Genomic DNA, 15,788 nt, shown 5'->3' with positions numbered 1-15,788 from the left:
CTGCGTTCGTGCCCACAGGCCTCGTACATACTGCAGTTTAAACGTCGCCTGCGCCTCATTGTCGAAAGTGACACGCAGTAGGAACTGCAGGCGTCTATAGCGAAGCATTTGGAGCCTCCGTCTTTAAAATTTTTGGAAGGAACCATGATACGACCGGCAAAATTTGGGCTCGATGAATATGTAAGGTCAGAACTACACTGCAGGCAATGGAAAGGCGTGGTGATGATATAATGGACCGTTGCATTTCCACCGAAGCACCGATTAATGCTTTTTCATCGTAAGTGTGCCATAAGAATAAAGTGAAACAAAATTGTAACTCGGTCTAAATGTCCTATAAACAATATTCTTTTAGATGGGACGCTGACTTTACGAAACGCTCACACCGTTATAAAAGTAATATTATGACCTCTGGCTGCCTAAAGGGTTACGTTACAGAAATGAATAACAAAATGGAGTTTCTTCGTTAAACTTTCACCTTATAATGAGGCCATCTCCCTGTGTCCCATTCTTCTGCAGTAATTTACGATTCTCTGTTAGTTTCGCGAATAAGATACAGAAACTAAGATTTGATAATTACACCCTATGACTCTTTAACGAGGTTACAATATGAAGTAGATAATCCACATTAATTTCTAACGAGTCGTCAGCTCATAGTAACGACGTGTCAGAAGATTCCATTAATTTTTATCGATTCATGACACTAGAAAATATCATCTCGTTCATAGAGATAACTAGGTAATCTCTATCTTTTCTTAGTTTGTAGATCGTGACTCATCTTGATAAAATGGTTCAAATGGCTCTGAGCACTATGGGACTTAACTTCTGGGGTCATCAGTCCCCTAGAACTTAGAACTACTTAAACCGAACTAACCTAAGGACATCACACACATCCATGCCCGAGGCAGGATTCGAACCTGCGACCGTGGCGGTCGCGCGGTTCCAGGCTGTAGCGCCTAGAACTGCTCGGCCACACCGGCCGGCACTCATCTTGATATTCTTTGAACTACTCTCACTTGCGGGTACTACGTGGAAATCGCAAGCTGAAAGTCTGCAATGTGCGCTAACTCTGTTCATACCTCCCACCGAACTCTCTGAACCGCAATTCTTCTTTTTGTTGTATCTTCGATACAACGTTTCTTTGCATTAGCATACAGGAAACCAACTTGTTGTTAACTAAGAACTGAAAACTAAAATTTCCTGTCTTGAATTAATTATGCATGTTTATGTAACGATTTTTACTTTTATCTGGGTTACGTGTACTACGCCTGATCTGTACTTCCCACGAGCATCAGTTCAGAAATTTCTGTGGTCATGGCAGCAGTGCAAAAACAGAGTTCTCTCCGTAAACCCCGCGGACCGTCTCCAAGTCCGAGCCAGATGGAAGCTTTGAATCCGTGTCAGACGTGCTCGGGTACCACATTTCGTAACATCCTGTCTGCCAGAGGGGTAGTTTTCCCGGTTCGAGTCCTGTTCTGGTACACAGTCTGAACTTGTAATATCCGCTTACGAGAGCAGAAACATACTTTTATTCTGAATAAAAGAGACGCAAAACTTACTATTCGATCGTTGGTGGGTGAGTTTGACGTTGTTATTGAGGAAAGCAAATAGAAAACACAGTGTTAAGCTACGAATTTAAAAATATGCACTCACATTAAGGACATTACCCTATTAATGTTTGTTTGACACACAGGCTCGAAATACATAAAAAAATAATGGTACTCCTCAGAGTGAACAGAGAACCAGGCTGTGAAGGAATTCCAAGTCTTATTTACATTGAACACCCTGTGAAATCAACCCCTTTTCTACCACATTTGAGTCGAGAATCTCTTATGAAGCGAATAATCCCACGTGTCTGAGAGACAGCACAAGCTACTGTAGTTTACAAAAACGATAAAATAACATACGCGCAAAGTTACAGCCCACTATTGCTGATCTCGATCTCTTGCAGGATCATACAGGCTATTGTAAGGCCATGACGCTCTTAGTCGCTCGCTCTCAGCGAATCAACGATGCTTCAGAAAAATAATCTGCCGGTGTGAAATGCAGCTTATTTTATTCACGCTCAATATCTTGCAAACAGTTAATGCAGGTGAACAGGAAATTTAGTTTTCGTAGATTTCCAAAAGGCGTTTGTCGCCACGCAGCATCGTTGACTAATAATCAACACACGATCATGCGGATTTTGTTCATTAAACGATGGCCCCTATGATTTTCTGAGTAATGGATCCCAGTACGTTACTCTGAACCGCGAACGATTAACAGAAACGAGAGGAATATCGAGTGTGCCTCAAGGAAGCACAATAGGGCCACTAATGTTCTCAGTATATACAAATGATTTATCAAATACATTATCTGATCAAAAGTATGTAATGTAGAATAGACATCTAGATTTCATGTGAGGCGGACCAGCCAGTATAAAAGGACGCGGGGAGTATTTTGGCAGTAAAATAGCAGTAATAGCAGAATAGGTCCACCAGGAGAGGTTTGTGACATTGGCTGTCATCGGAGTAACAAATCCACCAGGGGCCTCCCAAGTCTTCTAGAGCTACACAAGTGGACTTTCGGTTATTTGATTGGGAAGTCCCGGCGGGGTCAGGGATTTTCTCTGCCTCGTGATGACTGGGTGTTGTGTGATGTCCTTAGGATAGTTAGGTTTAAGTAGTTATAAGTTCTAGGAGACTGATGACCATAGATGTTAAGTCCCATAGTGCTCAGAGCCATTTGAACCATTTGATTGGGAAGTGGAAACGCGGAGAAAAAACGAGGAGGGAGAACCACGACTAAAAAAAACCAGGTAGATTTCATGTACTGACGGATAGGGACCATTGAGTGTTATGGAAGGTGATTCTAAGAAATTCCATGAAATAAACGGAAGGAATCACTCGCGAGTTCCAAAGTTCTGCCAACAGTCCAGCTAGCACAGTGACAATGCATAGACAAAAATAATGGGATGCAATGGTCGAGCAGCTCCCCATGAGCCACACATATCCGTAGTCAGTGCTAAGGGACGCTTGAGATGATGCGAGGAGCGACGCCACTGGGCAGTGGATGCCTGGAAAAAGAGTGACTTGCAGTGATGAATCACGCTACATCTTGTGCTAATCCGACGGAAGGGGTTGGGTTTGGGGAATGCCTGGAGAACGTCAACTGCCGCCACGTATTGCACCAACAGTGAGGAACGGTGGAAGTTTTTACACGGTGTGAGGGAGTTTTTCGCTCTTACGGTGTGATCATTGGGCTCCAGAAAACTCTTAACGCGGAGGGATACGAACGTATTTTATAACATTGCGTAGTGCGTGCAGCAGAGGAACACATTGGAAACCATGATTGTTCGTATCACTATGACAGTGCACTCTGTCATAAAGCAATATCAACGGGTTGTGGATAATAATAATCCTGAAATGGACTGGCCTACCTAGAATCCTGACCTGAATCCAATGGAACAGCTTTGGTATGACTTAGAATGTCGACTTCGCCCCAGAAATCAGCGTCCAACATCATTACCTTCTCTGGTTTCGACTCATGAGAAATAATGGGCTGCCACTCCTCATCTGGCATTCAGACACTTCGTTGAGTGTCCCCAGCAGCCGGCCGCTGTGGCCGAGCGGTTCTAGGCGCGTCAGTCCGGAACCACGCGGCTGCTGCGGTCGCAGGTTCGAATCCTGCCTCGGGCGTGGATGTGTGTGATGTCCTTAGGTTGGTTAGCTTTAAGTAATTCTAAGTCAAGGGGACTGGAGACCTCAGATGTTAACTCCCACAGTGCTTAGAGCCATTTGATCCATTTTTTTTCCCCAGCAGAGTGAAGTGGTCACAGAGGCAAAGAGTTGACCCACCCATCTTAATGTCCACGGATAGGTGTCCGGATACATTTGATCAGATAGTGTAGTGTCAACACCCCTATCAGGTTGTTCACTATTGCGTTCTTCCAATAAACCGCAGTCTTTGATTTGCTTTCCCAGTACCGTTATCTGCTTGATGGTTCCAATTTAAGCTATCGTAATTGTAATACCTAAGGATTCAGTTGAATAAAGAGCCTGTTGATTTGTGTGTTATATGCGTAACCGAAATTTAGCGGATTTCTTTCTGCATTCATGTGGATGACTTCACTCTTTTAATTATTTAGAGTCAGGTGCCACTTTTTGCACCACACAGACATCTTGCATAAGTAATTTTGCAATTGGTTTTGATCAAAAATGGTACAAATGGCTCTGAGCATTATGGGACTTAACATCTGAGGTCATCAGTCTCCTAGAACTTAGAACTACTTAAACCTAACTAACCTAAGGATAACACACACATCCATGCCCGAGGCAGGATTCGAACCTGCGACCGCAGCGGTAGCGCGGTTCCAGACTGAAGCGCCTAGAACCGTTCGGCCACTCCGGCCGGCTGGTTTTGATTGTATGGTGACTTTATTAGACTATAAACGATAGCGTCATCTGCAATCAATGTAACAGGGCTACTCTAGTTGTCTGCTAAATCCTTTATGTGGATCGGTAACAGGACAGGAAAAAGAGTAAGGTACTGGATTGCATTTCTGACAGAAAATCACAGACGGAGTCAGACAACTGAGATGACGCTTCATAGACACGCAATTTAAAAAGAAGTCACCTCTGAGGAACGGTGTCAAAACCCTTCTGAAAATCTGAAAGTATGAAATCAATGTGACGTCACCCATCGACAGCACTGATTACTTCGTGGGAATAAAAAGCTAGTTATGTTTCATGAGAACGACATTCCCTGAATCCATGTTGATTGTTTTGTCAGTAAATCGTTTTCTTCGACCTAGTCCATAATGTTCGAGCTGAGCGGTCTGGGGCACCTTGCCACGGTTCGCGCAGCTCGCTCCGTCGGGGGTTCGAGTCCTCCCTCAGGCATGGGTGTTTGTGCGTTGTCCTTAGCGTAAGTCAGATTAAGTAGTATGTAAGCCTAGACATCGATGACCTCAGTAGTTTGGTCTTGTAGGAACTTAAAACCACCACCATCATAATGTTAGAACACAACATATGTTCCAAAATGCTACTCTAAATCGACTTTAGCGATAAGAGTCAGTAACTCAGCGGATTACTCCTGTTTCCTTTCTTGCGTATTGGTTTGATATGGGCAACTTTCCAGTCTTTAGGTACCGATCTTTCGAGGAGCGAGCATTATATGTGACTGCTAAGTATGGACTGCTAAGTATTGTATCAGTATACTCTGAACCATCAGCTATATTTATTGATTTCATTCCTATGCAGCCGGTTTTGGTGTTGAGCACAGCATATGTAGACCCCTCTGTGAAGATGTGCTGTAACACCGAAAGCGGTTGCGTATGAATAAAGCTAGTAATTGTGTTATCCTTACCGCTTATATGAAAAAAATAACAATGTCCCAATACCCATCAGAAGATGGCTGCATGGAGATCGTGTTACAATAATCGGAAGGACATGATAGTGAACTCACGTTGGTGTCTTGACCTGTGCGTAGTTATTTGGTGCAACCTACGTCCGGAAACTCACCAAGGACTTGTCGAATCCATGCCACGCATATTTGCTGTTGTGTTGCTTTCCAAAGGTGGACCAACACGGTGTTAAACAGGTCATAATTTTTTGGCTCATCAATGTATACGTATTCAGTAAGGAAAAAACAGAAATAATCTCATTAATTTTTTACTTTCTCTGTCGTAAAGACAAATACTATGAACATGAAATAGCTCTCTGGTGCTGATAAAGTAATTGTTTGAGACGTGCAGATCATCTCTTTATTGACGTGCTGTGTGGATTATTACTACGTGGCAGGGGCTTCGTTGCGCATCTGTGGAAAGGAGGGCCATTGAGAACTGGCGGACAGATGCAAGTTTCAGGATGGCGCCCGCCCAGCCATCCTCCTGTGGATTACTCATCTGCACGCGGGTTGAGTGTGCTGGCCGTACGTAATTGGTTAAATTGTGAAGGGCCGCGGAAAACGAACCGCCAGGCATGCGGGAGGGTGCTGACCAAAGTTTCCCCAGTTCGACGCAGCCCTCGAATAGCCGGTCTGTCGAAAGCCACTTGTTCCGCTAGCAAATCAGATTTCAGGTCCTGGCCACATGGGCCCCACTAGCCGCTATGGCCCGCTCGCTCCCTCCTCGCGATTTCAAGCTGCTTAATTTAACTAACCTCATACGGAGGAAATGTGCTCCTGTAGCAGATAAATGTTCAGTTCGTCACACGAGCGTTATTTTCGATCTTCCCTAAACAATAATTGGCGTGTTTGCATGCTTGTCGACGACCAATTTTTTAAATTTTTTCTACAATAAAATTTGACTTTTGTTCTGCCACTGGCATACCTGCTCAACCATACATTCAATCACACATCGTTTAAAATGTTGAAGGCGATTTTATCACAAAACAAGGTATAACAATGTGGTATGATAGAACATTTGGTCAGACTATATGGACTCTACATGATTAACAGAAATCAAGGCAGTTGACCAGTTACAGGCACCGAAATAAATCAACGATTTAGGTTTAAAATTTGTGCCGGAGCGGGACTCGAACCGGAATGCTCCGCTTCTCTAGAACATGTCCATCACAAGAGACACCACATATTTATGTGTGTGTAAGAGCGAGGACGGTTGTTGGTACTTTCAGTGCGGATGCACCACATATTCAGAATCCCTGCGGGACTTAGCGAATGGCTACAACCAGGGGACTGTTCAATACAGCCACTGTACCACCAGAAGTATCTGTGCTGTCGGACATGTCCGACAGAACAGACACCACACATCCATGTATATAGATTCTGGCACTTCCAAATGACGATCACAGTTAGGGGTATCACTTTGGTGCGAAAGAGTTAGAGTTGTTGGGTCTGGTAGGTAATGACTGCGTTTCGATTAGTGATGGCACTGTTCCTCGTAGTACATAAGTGTGCAAAAGTGGCTCGTGCTAACTTCTTGATAGACTTTTCGTTATAACAGTAATTTTATAGTTAGTTAAATGGTTAAATCGAAGTACAAAAATTACAAAAGATTCTCTCTCGCTGCCACAGGCCCGGTATTTACTTCGTGATGTCATAGGGCACGTAGAATATTTCCGCAAGTGGTGCTATGATTCATTATTAAAATGCGTAACATGGAGTAAAATGATAGATTTACACATTTTGGCGTTTCTCCCCTGATGATGGTCAAAGATTCAACAGCGGAATTTGTGGCTGTATGAACTACATGAACTGCCGATGGACAACGCTGGAACTGCAAATTAGGCTACACTGCTAACCATACCGCAAAACACGAGCGCACGATCGTTTGGTTTCCGGCAAATCACTCTGAGCGAGCAAAGCGTACCCGAACGGCAATATTTTGTAATTCCAACAGCAAAAGGAACAGTTACACAAAGAAGATTGGAGGACCAACTGTTAGAACATGTGCTTTATAGCAATTGCGCTGATCCTTGCGAAGCGCAGAAATATCGTTGGCATATTAGTTCTGGCTAACGGAGCGGAAGACCACAACAGGTTGACCGAACTCCGTTCTCTGCGCTATGCGAGCGGTCAAGAGCGTCGATTTAAAGAACTGATTTGCGTCCGTGCTCCTCACGAACGAACAATTTTGCTTTGACGTGCTCGGCAAGTTACGGTGCACACAGAGCGGGTAATCGTAGTCACCGTGGGCAGTTCTTTTGATACGTAGGCGGAAGTGAACCAAGGCAGGCCACTCATCTCCACAAAGCTCTCCTGTGTAAGGCCCGAGCTGTCTGCTCGCTGACACTGACCGTCCTACCTTCGTTGCCCACCTATTTGCACTGTCAGCAGGGGCGGGAACACTTCATCTTCATCCACATCTTCCGTTTTACGACCCACGCAGATATTCTCTAGTGACTTTGGCTCTACGACTTTCTGTACGTTGCCAGTTTCTCTTTTTATTTTTCTTGTTGCTTTCTCCGCATTTCCCTCCAAAGCTGCTGCGAAAGTAATAGCGGCTCTAGTTTATCGGTATAACGAAGTGATTGGCAAAAAGCGCAAATCATTTCCCTCTTGAGGAAGAGTCGTCGAGCTGAGTCACATAATTGTTGACGCATATCGATGATATTATACCCAATTGTGGAACATGTTCTATGCTCATGCATAGTACCTGGGTGTTAAAATTACGAACAACTTCAGTTGGAAAGACCACATAGATGTTATTGTGGGGAAGGTGTGCCAAAGGTTGCGTTTCATTGGCAGGACACTTAGAAGATGCAACAAGTATACTAAAGAGACAGCTTACACTACACTCGCTCGTCCTCTGCTAGAATATTGCTGCGCTGTGTGGGATCCTTACCAGGTGGGATTGACGGAGGACATCGAAAGTGTGCAAAAAAGGGCAGCTCGTTTTGTATTATCACGTAATAGGGGAGAGAGTGTGGCAGATATGATACGCGAGTTGGGATGGAAGTCATTAAATCAAAGACGTTTTTCGTCGCGGCGAGATCTATTTACGAAATTTCAGGCACCAACTTTCTCATCCGAATGCGAAAATATTTTGTTGAGCCCAACCTACATAGGTAGGAATGATCATCAATATAAAATAAGAGAAATCAGAGCTCGAACACAAAGGTTTAGGTGTTCGTTTTTCCCGCTGTTCGGGAGTGGAATGGTAGAGAGATAGTATGATTGTGGTTCGATGAACCCTCTGCCAAACACTTAAATGTGAATTGCAGAGTAATTATGTAGATGTAGATGTAGATGAAGAGTGAAAACCGCTTCTAAAAAACCAACATGGATTCTGTAAACAGAGATACTGAAAAATACAGTTCGCTCTGTTCAGCCATGAAATCAAGAGCACCGTTGATAAAGGTGGTCAGATTTATGCCTTATTCTTTGACTTGCTGAAGGCATTCGAGTCTGTCTGACACTCTCATTTGGTGAACAAAATGCGAGCTTACCGAGTGCTGGACCAGGTTTGTAAATGGACTCAGAACTTTCTAGATGACAGAAATCAACACTTTAATCTTAACGTTACGAAATCAACAGCTGTAAAGAGAATTTCGGAAATTTCCCAAGTGAGTGTTATAGGGCCGTCACTCTTTACGATTATATTGATGACCTAGCGGATAACAATGGAAGCTCCGTGGAGCTACCTGCAGACGATGCTGTTGTCTGTAGGAAGGCTGCAACGATAGAATGCTGTAGAGAAATGCGGGAAGACCTGTGGAGGGTCGATGTTTGGTTTGGGAACTGGCGATTGACCCCGAACGTAAGCAGATTGAGCGTAAATAGGTGAAAAGATTCCACTACCGCTCGATTACGCTATTTGTGAAAAATAATAGGAAACATTAACAACTGTAAAATACTTAGGAATAACAATCGTCCAGAGCGACCTAAAGCAGAATGGCATCGTAAAACAAACAGCAAGAAAAGCAGATGCCAGGTTGAGAGCGATTTAAAGAATTTTAAGAAAGTGTAATTCATCCATAAGAGAAGTTGCTTACAAGAACTAGTCCGATTCGTGAGTATCGGTAATCAGTCTGAGACCATTTACGAAGGAATTATGAAGATTTACCCTGGACTTTAACGCACTGTCGACGTGTAACTCATTAAAGCCAGAGTGTTATCTAGAAACAGAAAGGAATTAATGGGGAAATCAGTGTGGCTTATCAAAGGAACCAGGGCAGTAATAGCCTGAACTGAATTAGGACAATTAAAGCAAATCAAAATTAGGATGAACAAACAAAAATTTGAGCCTTGTGTTTCTCGGATGAGCTCAGTTTCGGAAACAAAGGGTTAAATCTCTTATTTTAGGGTTTGGCAAATTTCGAGAAATGTTTCTGTTATTCTCGCAAACATCAGCTTCTTCATACCGGTCGCAGGTTCGAATCCTGCCTCGGGCAAGGATGTGTGTGATGTCCTTAGGTTAGTTAGGTTTAAGTAGTTCTAAGTTCTAGGGGACTGATGACCTGAGAAGTTAAGTCCCATAGTGCTCAGAGCCTTCTTCATTCCGTTACGTTCTTATTTCTTTATCATCAATTTTGATGCTGCAAGTGATACACCTTTTTGCATTTCAGCACTTGTTATTCCATGGTGCTCTTGACGTCCCCACATTTATGCTTTAATCGGTTTAATTGTGTATCTCCCTGGTTCTTCTCCATCAGAATCTGTTTCCTTGAAATCGTAGTGATTTTTCCACCCTAAGTTGCTCTACCTGTTTTCCTGTGTTGGTTTCCACTATTACCTGCATGCAAATTTGTAGTTAATATACAAATCAACAGATGAAGGCAGGCATTGAACTTGCGTCTTCGTATTACATACGTCCAGAACTCTGCAACAACAAAGACTATTGTGCTGCCTTACGTGAGACCAATCTCTGAGCAAGATGTTGGACACAGAGGGCACATCACCTGTGCTGACGACCCATTATCTCATGTTGTCCTTGAATGTCCTCGCTCCTGATCGTAACCTGTTCAGCAAGATCCTAGCAGGCCAGCCTTATCTGCATACATGGGTTATCTGCTACGCTGCTGTCATCCATCAGTGGAGGGTGAGGTTAGATGTCTTTTCTTTCCGCGGCTCCAAATTTAATCCTCAGATGGAACTTTAGGCTCTCAGATGTTCGCAGAAAGTTATTCTGGGACCTCAGTCGTGGAGAAGTGGTAAGGCCAGGTAGCGGACGGTCCCTGTTTCGTCATGAAGCCATTTCTTACATTCAGTCATGTGTTATTGCGCACGTGATGGGGCAAGCATAACAGCCTGTCCACGAGAGTAGTCTACAAGGAACCTATAACAGACACGCAGGTATAACTTATACCGCAAACTGACTTGCACAAGATGAATTATACCAGATTGGGAAAAATATTCTGCGGAAAAAAACTGACATGGAAGGGCCAGTGCTACGCTACCAGTTCAACAATCTGATTGTTTTCGAACCAGATCCACACGAATACGTTTTGCTTTTGTCTTCTTACCGTGGAGTTGATGGGCGTTTACGTGTATGTCTTGTATATAAATGCGTCACGTTCTGACCAGTAGCCGTTCCATTAACCACATGTTATTTTCACTCTGTTGTAGGAAAGAGTCTCAATAGGAGCCGTGTTACGAAAGACAACACCATTTTTTCGAAAGCAAATTGTTTTTCACCAGTTCCCGTTCTGGTATATACACTCTTCCCAGCGTCCCAGCCATTTTAACTCTTGCATAAACAGAAATGAGTACCTGTATCGACGATGACTTTATGTTAGCACATTTATGTGTGTAAGCCATTTCTTCATTTTTGGGAACAGGAGGAAATCGTAGGCAGCTAGTGCGGGCGAATACGGAGTGTTTGGTAACAGTTCATAAAGCAATTAATGCAGTTTTCCGGTGACATCTCCAGATGAACGTGCTGACGCGTTGTCGTGGTAAAACAGCACTTTGTTGTGCTGGAAGAAATTTCGGGTTCGCAACCGGCCGTCATCATTTACAGTCCGCGATATTTCGACTGGGGACCTGCTCAGCCTCAAGTGAGCCATCGAAGACTGACGTAGACGCGAGTATTCTGAGCATACATCACAATGAAGTTGACAGCCGGTGGCAGTGCCCTCGCTGGTGGAACCGCAGGACTCGTGTCAGCGTTGCCGCCTGCGAAATATTGCCAACAAAGCGAAAAAATGGTAGAGGGCTTCGTGGCGTCTTCTCCTATTTATCCAATTTATGCTTTTTTGTTTTAACTGACAGTCCCCTCTTAATGTGCCTGGTAGAATATCCATTTTTCCCGAACGCTGTCCTTAGGTGGGCAAGCTCTTTAGGTAAACTATACGCATATAAGACTGTGTAAGCCCTTAATACAAGTTTTTTAAGCACACTAATACGGGGGTTGGAACTTTAATAATGACTACTATCATCTGTAACTTATACAAGACAGATAAATTTTTCGAAGTTGTACTGTTCTTCAAGATAGTCGCCAACTTATGTCTAACCCGTTGCAGCCATGTGGAAGTCGTAGGACACCCTTGGCAGCGCCAGTTCTGCATCTACATCTATACTCTGCAAACCACCGTGAGGTACATTGCAGAGGGTACGTCCACTGTACCAGCTATTAGGATTTCTTCTTGTCCCATTCACGCGTGGAGCGGGAGGAATGATTGTTTGAATTCCTCTGTGCGTGCAGTAATTATTCTAATCTTGTCCTCACGATCCCTATGTGAGCGATACGTAGAGGGTTGTAGTATGTCCGTAGAGTAATCATTTAAAGCCGGTTCTTGAAACTTTTTAATAAACTTTCTCGGTATACTTTACGTCCGTCTTCAAGAGTCTGCCATTTCAGTTCCTCAAGTATCACTGCGACACTTCCAAATGGATTAAACAAGTTTTTGACCATTCCTGCTGCCCTTCTCTGTATACGTATAATATCTCGTGTTAGTCCTATCTGGTATGGGTCCCACACACTTGAGCTGTATTCTAGAACCAATCGCACGAGTGATTTGTAAGCAGTCTCTTTCGTAGACTGATTGCACTTCCCCAGTATTCTACCAATAAACCCAAGTCCACCACCTGCTTTTCCCACTACTGAACCTATGTGATCATTCCATTTCATATCCCTACAAAGTGTACACCCAGACATCTGTATGAGTTGGCCGATTCAAACAGTGACTCACTGATATTATAGTCACAGAATAGTACGTTTTTTCCTTTTGTGAAGTGCAAAATTTTAAATTTCTGGACATTCAGAGCAAGTTGCCAATCTTTGCACCACCTTGAAAGCCTATCAAGAACTGATTGAATATTTATGCAGCTTCTCTCAAATAGTACTTCATTATAGAAAACTGCATTATCTGCCAAATGCTTGATATTACTATTGATATTGTCTGAAAGGTCATTAACATACAACATGAACAACAAGAGTCCGAACGCACTTCCCTGGGACACAACCGAAGTTTCTTCTACGTCTAAAGATGACTCTCCATCCAAGATAAAGTGATGCGTCCTCCCTATTAAAAGTCCTTAATCCATTCACAGATTTCACTTGATATCCCATATGATCGTACTTTTGACAATAAGCGTAAGTGCGGTACTGATTCGAATGCTTATCAGAAATGAAGAAGCCTGATCGAAACATTTCAGTACGTCATGTGAGAAAAGTGTTAGTTGGGTTTCACATGATCGATGATTTGGAAATGCATGCTGATTTGCATTGAGGAAGTCATTCTGTTTAAGATACCTCATTATGTTTGAGCTCAGAATATGTTATAAGATTGTGCAACAAATCGATGTCAAGGATACTGAGCGGTAGTTATGTGGATCACTTCTAATACCCTTCTTGTAGACGTGCGAGACCTGTGCCTTTTCCGAGAACTGCGAACGGTTTTTTGTTCGAGGGATCTACGAAATATGTAAATTGAAGGGGAATCACTGCTATCAGATGCAACAGGATATTAAGTGGAGTCAGCGATGGCATGCGAAAATGTGTACCGGACTGGGATTCGAACCCGGGGTCTCCTGCTTACTAGGCAGGTGCGGTAGCCACTGCGCCATCCGGGACACAGTGTTATCGCAACAACACGGACTATTTCGGTACACCTCACAGCCGATCTAGACTCCCACCGAGCGCCACCTATCCGCAAACCCTGTCCATTATACTGCTTTTCGCTACTTAAGAGATTCCCACAGAAGGTTGGACGTATTTATGCATTCGCACTGAAGAAAGTGGATGGATCCATTGCCCAGCGCCGGCCGGGTTGGCCGAGCGGTTCTATGCGCTACAGTCTGGAACCGCGCAACCGCTACGGTCGCAGGTTCGACTACTGCCTCGGACATGGATGTGTGTGAAGTCCTGAGGTTAGTTGGGTTTAAGTAGTTCTAAGTTCTAGGGGACTGATGCCCTCAGATGTTAAGTCCCACAGTGCTCAGAGCCATTTGAACCATTGCCCAGCCAGGCTTATCAATTATCTGAAAGCATGGTGCCTACAATAGATTCTAGTTAGAAGAGGAGCTAAATCAGCCATAAATTCAATAACATATTTCATTAATCTTTTCAGTAGTACAAGGATTACATTGGGCAATTCCCCTGAGGTTTCTTTTGTAAAGGAACATTTGAAAACGGAGTGAAGCATTTCAGCTTTTGGTTTCCTACCCTCAATTTCAATTTCTGCATTATAGGCACTCGACACTAACTTTGGTACCACTAACAGGCTTCGTATACGACCAGAATTTCTTTGGGTTCTGAAAAAGATCAAATGACAGTATTCTACTACGGTAGTCGTTGAAGGCATCACACATTGCTCTCTTGAGAGGTAAAAGCATTTCATTCAGCATCTTCCTTAGTCCTACTTTTTGTTTTACACCTATTATGCAGTAATCTCTGTTTCTTCAGGTGTTTCTTTACAGTGACTATGCCATAGAGATTCCCTTCCATTATGAGCTGTTCTACTGGGTATATATGTATCCAGTGCGTGGTCAATTATTCTGTTAAACTTGAGCCAGGGTTCGTCTAAATGCTCCTGACCTGTGCCAAAAGTTTCAAATTCCTCATAGAGATATGACACTACTGATTTTTATGTAGTTTTTTTTTAATATATGTTCAGTAAACTACATTGCCACAGCCGCGTCATGGTCACTGATACCAGTTTTGATGTGGAGATCCTCAAAGATGTCACGTCTGTTCGTTGCCATTAGACCCAATAAATTTCTGTCATGAGTGGGGTACCTAACTAGATGTTCTAGGTAGTTTTCAGAGAAGGCATTTCGTACAGTGTTAGTAAGGCAGTTGTGCTGATACTTCAAGTGTAGCGGTTTATTGCCCGACGAATATCTCTAACAGTTCTGAAGCGAATTGTATGAATTACTTCCCTCAGTTTAGGAATCAAGTTGAAATTATAAGAGCTTAAGTCCAGGGAGTGTGATGGGTGGTAACAGGACGTCACAGAGCCATCGATCGAACAAGTCAGTCACAACTTGCGCCATATGCGCCCGGGCATTGTCCTGAAAATGATAGCCGGTTCTTTCTCTAATCTGGTCGCAGACTGTATTACACACCACATGCCCCAAACGTAAGACCTTGTTGCTTCAGCTTGATTCCTAAATTGAAAGAAACACTTCATGGTATGTGCTTCAGAACTTTTGCAGGGATTCTTTGGGCAATAGAAGGATCTACACAAACTATCAACACAACTCGCGTTGTTATGGGTTTTCTACGATTCCCACATTACTGGTAACAGGGTATACGTAAGCTGGCGACTATTCTGAAGGACAGTAATACTCTGTAACAATTATTTATTTTATATAAATTGTACGTAAATGCCGGCCGGAGTGGCCGAGTGGTTCTAGGCGCTTCAGTCTGGAACCGCGTGACCGCTACGGTCGCAGGTTCGAATCCTGCCTAGGGCATGGATGTGTGTTGTCCTTAGGTTAGTTATGTTTAATTAGTTCTAAGTTCTAGGGGACTGATGACCTCAGAAGTTAAGTCCTATAGTGCTCAGAGCCATTTGAACCATTTTTTATACGTAAGTAGTTGTCACTACTAAAGTAACATCCCTCGTAGTTTGCGACTGGTGATGACAACTTGATTCCAAATACAAGGTGAGTGTGTGTGCGCTTGTGATGAATTGAATGTCCCATCTAACTAAAACATCTAGGAAAGACAGACGGTCATCTTTCTCTATTTCCATAGTGAAACGGATGTTCTTATTAACGGAGATGAGATGAGATGATGGAAAAACTCCATCACTTTATCTTCTCTCTGAGAACTCACTATGAAAGTACTTGTCCACATACCTCCAAATTATAGTTAGGTAGGTGGCCACCAGGGGAGAGAGAGACACTTATTGGCTATAAGTTTCAGAAGGACATAATTGCTGTTTTCGGCACGCTCCTTCCTC

General features: G+C 43.4%; 1 non-coding gene across 1 annotated transcript; it reads right to left on the bottom strand.

Annotated features, from left to right (window-relative positions):
- Positions 1-13,378: 13,378 nt before the first annotated feature.
- Trnat-agu (transfer RNA threonine (anticodon AGU)) lies at positions 13,379-13,453 on the bottom strand. The gene has a single exon. It is a non-coding gene; the product is annotated as a tRNA-Thr (tRNA).
- Between the last annotated feature and the right edge of the window lie 2,335 nt (positions 13,454-15,788).

Source organism: Schistocerca serialis, chromosome 6 (genome assembly GCF_023864345.2).
Source record: "Schistocerca serialis cubense isolate TAMUIC-IGC-003099 chromosome 6, iqSchSeri2.2, whole genome shotgun sequence".
Taxonomy (NCBI): Eukaryota; Metazoa; Arthropoda; class Insecta; order Orthoptera; family Acrididae; genus Schistocerca; species Schistocerca serialis.
Note: the sequence above shows the minus strand (reverse complement) of the source record. Positions and strands in the feature narration are given on the sequence as shown.